The following is an 8,783-nucleotide window of genomic DNA, read 5'->3' as shown; positions in this document are numbered from 1 at the left end:
CATCAGTGCAGCAGGAATAAACAAGTGTGGTCAGAAATGGCGAATACCCAACACCACTGCCAGCAGCTCCCAACGGGTAACACAATAGTTCCCCTCTGGTTTGGTCAGGGAACTACTGTAATAGAAAATAACCTGTTCCTCATGCTCCCCTTCCTGGGAAAGCACAGCACCAAGACCCACATTGCTGGCATCAGTGTCCACAATAAACATCTTATTTGGATCCGGACAGGCCAACACCGGCGCTTCAATGAGGGAACAGCGAAGGTGGTTGAATGCTGCAGCACAGTTGTCCGTCCATTGAAATACATGGCCCGTTTGGGTCAATTTGTGGAGTGGGCTTGCGATGGAGGCAAAGTCATTGATGAACCTCCGGTAGCCCAGGAAAGTGCGCAACTCAGAAATGTCATTGGGGGTCAGCCACTCTCGCACCGCTGTAACTTTTACTGGGTCTGTGGAGACTTCTTCTCCGCTTCTCTGCTGACAATGTGGCCCAAGAAGGATGTTTGCTTCCTGAACAGGTTGCACTTCTTTGGGTTCAGGCGCAGGCTCGCTTGACGGATGGCAAGGAGGACGTCCTTTAAGTTGTCAAGGGCGCATTGGAAGTCTGCAGTATAGGCCAGTAGGTCATCCAGATAAACCACACAGCAGCTCGGGGGAATGTCTGCAAGCACCCTCTCCATCAGGCGCTCAAAGGGAGCTGGAGCTTTGCAGAGGCTGATTGGCATGACCTTGAACTTGAACTTCCACAAGCCTTGGCCGATGGAGAAGGCAGTCTTAGGACGGGCCTCGGGAGCCAGCTCCACATTCCAGTACCCACTGCGAAGGTCTAGGGAGCTGAACCATGATGAGCATGAGATTTTATCCAGAGCCATCAATGCGTGACAGGGGGTATGAATCTTTACGGGTGATGTCATTGAGGCGGCAATAGTCAACACAGAAGCGCCATGTGCCATCCTTCTTCTGGACGAAAACTACAGGTGCTGCCCAGGGACTATTTGACGGTTCAATGATGCCCGCCCGTAGCATCTCTTTAATCTTTTCCTGTGCTGCCATCCGCTTAGCCAATGGCAGGGGGCGTGGACGGAGGCGTATAGGGGCAGGCCTCTCCTGTGTCGATGTCATGGAGGACCAGATCGGTGTGAGTGCAGTCTTCATCCTTTGTAGCACACACATCAGCAAACAAATCGAGTAAAGTTTTCAGTTTGTCTTGTTGTTCGGAATCCAGACCCTGGAAGCTTCTCGAGAAGAGGTCGGCGATGGCTTGGCCTGTCTCTAGGGAAGGCAGCTGCACCCTCGATGGTGGCTCTCTCTGCGGCGCCGGCGGCTCTCTCTGAGGCGCTGGCACCTGCACCTGCGACGGCGGCTCTCTCAGCGGCAACGGCGGCTCTCAGCGGCGCTGGTGGCTCTCCCTGCGGCGCTGGCAGCTGCTTCACGACTCTACATGCCTCAGGTTCATAGGACTTGTCAAGAGCTATGGTTTTGATGCCCAGATACACAGCAGGTCAAGTCCAACAATCCAGGAATCTTGGATGTTAGCTAGCCAGAACTGATGCCATACCTGTAGATGGGCCACAGAAACCTGGAGTGTCTTAGAACCCAGCATCTTGGCCCGGTCCCCTGGGACTGTAGTGATGTTTTGCATAGTAAAGGCCCAGCCTTGAGGGATTTTGTCACTGCTGCTTGGCAGGGCACCAGGCTTGATTAGGGAGATTGTAGACCCAGTGTCCACCAGAGCACGCCCAGTGACGTGCGATGAGGTTCAGGGCTAGATTTACAAATGCAAAATTAACCCAAAAAAGCCCCTTAAACATAATTTAAATGACAACAGACTATGAGTTATGCTATACATCTCATTTCAACTTTCTTCACACAAACATGTGACAAGTATTTTATATCAAGTCAAAATTAATTCCAATTGAGCCAATACCAAGCCGAAATAAATGCAAGTTTCTGATCTTACCTTTACATTTTGATAAGCTGGATTGTAAATAAGAAATAAACGACTCCAAGAACGAAAACGATTCAACAGTTCACGGGCTCAAGCACGCCCTCTGCTTTGAGGCAGACGTACTGTTTGCCTCACTGTGTGAACATTTACTGCGGTTTTATAATGAATCTGTGAGCCTAAAACACGTTTCAGAACGACATTTCATATATTATCCACAATATTGAAGTACAAAGCACATTGTCAGAGTGTTTTATTTGTTATAAACAGAGGGACAGTAGGACACGTTATCGCACCTGCTCAGTTTGTGAGGCCCCGGGAGGCTGAGCGAGCTGCTACCTCATTGCCCCGCCTCCCTGTATCTGAACAGGAGTTAAGGGACATGTGAACATTCTGATTAATTTAATATTATTGTTCCATATTGGATTCAAGGGAAAGGGGGTTTAAAATACATACCAGATGACAAAAATTAACACTTATTATATTTTATAAGAACGTTTTTTTTCTCCCAAGATTGACAAGTGAGGCACTGCCTCCCCTGCCTCCCCTGACTGCACGTCACTGAGCAAGACATGGAGTTCCTTCAATCACACAGTCCATAAGCTTGTCCCAAGCGCCAGAGACGCATCATAGATGTGTTGGCGGTAGTTGTGTCTTCACTGGATGGTAGCTCCCCCTCTTTGCCATCACGAATTAGTTTAAATCTGGCTGCTGGCCCATTGGCCCATTGGGCAGTAGCGTGCGATATGACCAGGAGCTCCACACCAATAGCACTCACCATCAAGTCTTCTGGATCTGCGACGTTGTGGGGTTGTTGTAGTACATTTTTATGTATCCACATTGTGTTCCTCACCCCTAGCTTGATTAACATGAATGTTATTGTGGCTGTGATAGCCTTCTGGACACAAGACGTGCTCCACCCTCTCTGCCTCTGTCAATGCTGCTTCAAGTGAGGTGGGGGAAAACAAACGCATATGTTCACGAAGCCGTTCAGGCTGTAACCCCCTGAGAAAGGCCTGGACTGCAAGCTCCTCCTGCACCCTCTGTAAGGTTTAAACATTAAAAAAACAATATAAATGTGTTCTTTCCTTTTGCTGATAATTACGAATGGTAAAATTGTAATATTTCTCCCTATTATAATTGCGACTCTAAAATATATATCGTGATATCCCTAGCGCTGACTTATGTAACTATTAAACATTAATGCTAAAAATGACTAAATCAGCCAATATGCAGCCTACGTGATTTTATACATTACAAACTTTACTTTTTTTTTTAAAAGAAGAAAAAATAGGGTTACATACAAAAGAGTGTGTTAATGTATGTGATAACTGGAGTTTGTTACACCAACACCAACTAATTGTTGAATATTTTCATATTTTCATATATATTTCATATATTTTCATATTGTTATACTGGCTATTTTCTCATTATATTCATCTTTTTTAATATTCCATAATTACAAAAAAAAAGTATTTTCTCGGAATTACAAGACTTGAAAAAAAAAAAGTCTCCTCATAATTATGAGGAAAATTATCTCATAATTATGAGATAAAATAGAAGACAAAATCTTACTAACCTTACTACTAGGCCACAGGTTGCACATTGCAGTTACAGTTAAAAAAGAATGGAGTTTTTATAATATTCTTTCAGAATACAAGATATATATATATATAAGCCATAATAAGTTTGGCTTAGGATTTTGATTCACCTTTATCAGTGATTGTTTGCATTGTTTATGCATCTGTTTTATGATTTTATTTTATTAAATTGTTTCCTTTTAAAAATAATGCTTTTTGTTTTATTTGATTTACTGAATACTAGAGAATAATATGTATAGATTTAGCTGGAATACAAACTTTGTCTCTTTATTCCAATTTCTACCTGGCCATTCATCAAATTAGAATAACATTGAATACTGGTTCATACAGCACTGTCTACAACTAATACAAAAATATAGTATATAAAAAAAAAAACTGTTGTATGCCCAAATATAAGTAACAGTAAAACCAGCCCAGGATTGATAGATGTTTTGCTATCAGTCATCTGCAGTTTCAAACAAAAGCTGTCACAGGTAAAGTTTGTGTTCCTGTTTGTGCTTACGCGATGTACATATGGATACACTCTCTAAGAAAAAGACAGAGTTCAATAGCTTCTTCTGCAGATGTAGGTGGAGATCATTTTCAGCCAATGCTACACAGCTCATGTCAAATACAGTCTTATCACATGGATGGGGGTCTCTTGGGAGGCAGGGAAGAAATCCTTGCCTTATCCCCCTGTGTAGTGTGAAGCTTTGTGATGTTAGTCCATTGGTTGTGACTGTGGCAGATTGAGATGTGAATGTATAGAATCTTGATCCAGTTAATAAATGACTCTCCAAAGCCAAATCTTTGTAGTGTGGTGAATAGAAATTTCCAGTTGACCCTATCAAAAACTTTTTCTGGGAATAATGTTGCTATGAGTGCGCCTTTCTGTTGTAATGATGAGTTACGCATTACATTATATAATCTGCTGTTTTTGGATGCGTGTCTTACTTGTATAAAGCCTGTCTCATCTGGATTCATGATCTGTGGTATAATGTTCCCAAAATCTATGAGATAATGTTTTACTGATCAGTTTTATCATTCATAAGTGAGATGGAATGATAATCAGATGAGTGTGTGGTCTTTGTTGGGTTTAAGGAAGAGTTATATTAGGGCTGTATTCATGTGTGATGGGAATACAGCGTTTCGTTTTATTAGGCCCGAGCGCCACAAGCTGGCGAGAGGCCTATTAGTTCCGTAAGGCCATGCAAAGCATGGCTGCGAAAGTGCGCACGCAGTGCGCACGAAATCGAGCGCGAAGCGCTCGCCCACTTCCAAACACTCACTAACGCACTCCTCCACTCATGCACGCCCCGTGCATACTAATTAGTAGTAGGAAAATGGAACATTACCGTTGTAAACGGGCGAAGCCTGTGCAAAAGTGCGCACTTAACGAGCACTTTACATTGGGATGACGCGCAGTCGTCATCCCCATATAAAGCACTCATTTGCGCTAAGTACCTCACGAATACGTTCCCCATCTCTTGCATGTTCTGTGCATATAAGCATGTAATGCAAAAATTGAACATTATTACTGTATAGAGGGCCAAAAACACAAAGTGGGCGGAGCCCACTCAAAATTAACGAAAGTACCCGTCAGTGACCAGGGACCCACACCACCCGAAAATGTATAGTTTATGATATTTGAAAAATGGGAAACATTGTTTTCGCATCGGAATATTATTCTTTCTTCTTCTTCTTCTTCTTCTTCTTCTTCTTCTTCTTCTTCTTCTTCTTCTTCTTCTTCTTCTTCTTCTTCTTCTTCTTCTTCTTCTTCTTCTTCTTCTTCTTCTTCTTCTCGGGACCAACCCCCCTATTTTTCACCCAGTGAACATTGACGAAAAGTCACAAAAAATTCCACACTTCTAAAAATCGTGCCTCTCTACATTCTGGCTATCTCCCTTTTCTAAAATTAAAAAAAATTGGCGCGTCAGCGCCCCCAAATGTACCAAAAATGCATTGAGAGAAATCTGATTGTAGAATCATGAAATTTGGCGCAGAGGTAGATAGTGACAAGAAAAGTAAAAAATATTATTACGGCAACGCCGTCCGCCCAACCACATGTCGGCCATATCGCTTCAAAAATGGCTAAGCATGACTCGGGAGTTTTTCCAAACGTCGTACTTTTACGAACTCCTCCCACGGCGTTGGCCCTAAAAAGCTGAAATTTGGTGAAAATGCTACTGAGGAGTGGGACATCAAAAGTTATTCAAATTACATTGATACCTGTCACGGTCTCTGTGCGGCGAAGCTGCAAACTGTAGCTAGAATTTCAGAAATCTCCCAAATTTAACATTTCTGCCGTTTGCGCAGATAAAGTCCGAATTGCGTCAAATTAGAATCAGTTGTTAAACTCTTTGCTCTAAACCTACTTGAAGTGAAATAAATTAATTTGGCGCCACAGCGCCCCCTACAGATTTTATATGGAGGTTAAATGTTTAGTTTTGCGAAATTATTTGAAATTTGACACACAACTCAATTTTGGCCCCATCAAAAAAGTCAATGAGACCCATGTCATAATTGTTATTGCTTTGCCGTAGCGATGACCAAAACCTCCCATGTTATTCCAATGGGGAAATCGCCAGAACATGTTTACACTTTATATTTTTAACGAACTCCTCCCAGGGCGTTAGCCCTATTAACCTGAAATTTGGTGAGACTCATCTTCAGGGGTGGACTATCAAAAGTTATTCACATTTTTATTCAAGAGTTTACTGGTGCGTGGTCTCTAACATTGATGGGGTGAATTTTTGTTTCTATGATATTTGGTATGATTGAATTACTGGTTGGAAAGAGATCAATACGGGAGTAGGTTTGGTGGACATTGGAGTAAAAAGTATATTCTCTGTCGAGAGGATGTTGTAGCCTCCAACCATCGCCAAGACCAAAATCACTCATAAATTGTTTTATTGTTTTGGAGGATTGCCAGAATTTGTTTGTATGTTTCAACCGGTCTATTGATAGATTTATAGATGTTATAATCTCCCCCTATAATTATTGGGGAGTCGGAACGGTCTGAGAGAAAGGAGAAGAAATTTGAAAAAAAAAAGGAGGGGTCATCAGAGTTTGGACCATAGATGGTGCCAATTGTAATTGGAATATTGTTTACTGAAATGTTAATGATTTTGAAAAAGCCTTCTGGTTCTGAAATGGTTTTATGGTGGCTAAATCCAATTTTATTGTTTATTAAGATGCACACTACTTTGTTTTGAGTTATACTAAGAGGAAAAACAGTGGTTAAAATGTTTAGTTTTTAAAGTGTTTTGGGTTGATTGTGAGAGGTGGGTTTCCTGTAATAAACATATTGATTGTTTAAATTTACCTCTGCATATTACGGAGGTAAATTGTGTGTGTGTGTGTGTGTGTGTGTGTGTGTGTGCGTGCGTGTTCTTGTAGGGCTACATTCAAAATGTCAAACATGGAGGACAAATATAGACATTCACCATGTCTGAGTTATTTTAAGTGCACGGTTAAAAGTTGTTAAAAGCAAAGGAGTACACCTCTGAGGTAAATCCATCACTCCCCGGATATTTATTGTTCTTTAATCTTTTGATTGCACCTGGTATTTCAATTCACCCTGAGAGAGACTCAGACGACACAGAAAGGACTGTTTAGCAAGCTTTATTACGTGGGTTATTTGGCGCTCAGACATTGCGATCATGGGCACCCCATAATCTTATTTGTATTCGATGTCCCCCCCCAGGGCCTGGAGAATGGTGGTGGTAGATATGGTGACAGGGTAGATGATTAGGATGAGAGGGATGCAGAGGTGGAGGAGGGGAGGTGGTGGGTCGCTGTACGTTCTGAACCGGCCGAGCCAACTGAGTGAGGGTTAATATCGGACCTGCTGTGCGCTGATTGGGAGCAGAGGTGCCACGTGCCACGGGGAGGAGTAACTTGGGTGCGTTGATTGATGATGGGAGCAGGTGCGAGGGGCAATGTCCTGTCCTTAGACCCTCCTTCTCGGCCAGGAAAAACTACAAAAACCTCCATGGGAAAAAGTAGAAACCTGGAGGAGCTCCGTGTGAAGGAGGGATCTGAACTCTCACAGACAGACAGGCCGGACTGGGTGCGTTGGTTGAGCTGGGGAGCAGGTGGCCTTGGTGTAGATGGGTTAGGTCTTCCAGGCTGAATTTACGCAGGCTTCATTTCTAATCCTGGTTTAAAATGTCCTCTTCTGACATAACAGGCAAATTGAGGGTGTCCAGAAAATAATTTATACCACTCAATTTATCTCTAGAATTTTTGAGTGTTTAATAGAACGATTCAAATGCTGATTGAGTGACTGTGTAATACTTTTCCGAGTTTTTCCGAATCCACCTTGATCCATCTGAGACTCGATAATGTCTGAAAATTGACCTAAAGCAGAGTGCAGAAGTCATTCAGAAGGCGTTTATGTAATCCCTCATTCTGAAAACAAGGGTCCAATAAAAGGTTTTTAATAAATATGGCTGAAAATTAAGGTCCTGGCATTTGTGAATGTTGACCGAGCTGTTGTCATGCATTTATATTATATTTCTGTGTCGTATTTATCATATGGGACACAATATTCTTACTGTGTACTTTCTGTGTACTTTCTCATTATCTGTGAACTGGTACAAACAATCTTAAAGCTGACATCATGACATTATATCAGACCCAAGCAACAGCTATATTAAACTCAGTTAAACAGTGGAAAGATGGAGCTCAGCTGCAAGACGAAACTACTACTGCTACTGTTTTCCCTGTATGCACCAAATAAAGACCATGAGAACGATCCTCGCCTCTCACAGTCTGTTATAGATTAAACTTCAATACATTTCCAAAAGCACTTCTGCTTGGATTTTTATTTGTGTCCAGAGCATATTTTCTGGAACAGTGAGCACCTGTTTTATCATTTATGTGTCTACTCTGAACAACTGCAGGACCAGCCAGTGGTTTGGGAAAAACAGGTGAAAGAAGACACGGAAATGATCACAGAGCAGCATCGACCACATTGACATTTGAAATATTAAAGGTGCAATGGACAATTTTTTAGGCAATTTGAGAACTCAGGCGAAAGTGTGCATGCGCACTCCCCTGTGCGGACTGATACAACACACACGTGCGTTTGTTTATTAGCGACGGATCGCATCTCTCGTCTCCCGTAGATTTCCGTCTTCTTCTGAGTCAGCGCGAACTGTCTTTCTCCGTCTTCATTTTGTCCCGTACACTGAGGGAACTATATTATGATAGATCAATGCGTTTAGACAGGCGGAAACGTGCTGCTCGTGGGG

The sequence above is a fragment of the Eucyclogobius newberryi genome, unplaced genomic scaffold (assembly GCF_026437365.1).
Source record: "Eucyclogobius newberryi isolate DKJ021-1_F unplaced genomic scaffold, fEucNew1.0.hap1 SCAF_12, whole genome shotgun sequence".
Taxonomy (NCBI): domain Eukaryota; kingdom Metazoa; phylum Chordata; class Actinopteri; order Gobiiformes; family Gobiidae; genus Eucyclogobius; species Eucyclogobius newberryi.
Note: the sequence above shows the minus strand (reverse complement) of the source record.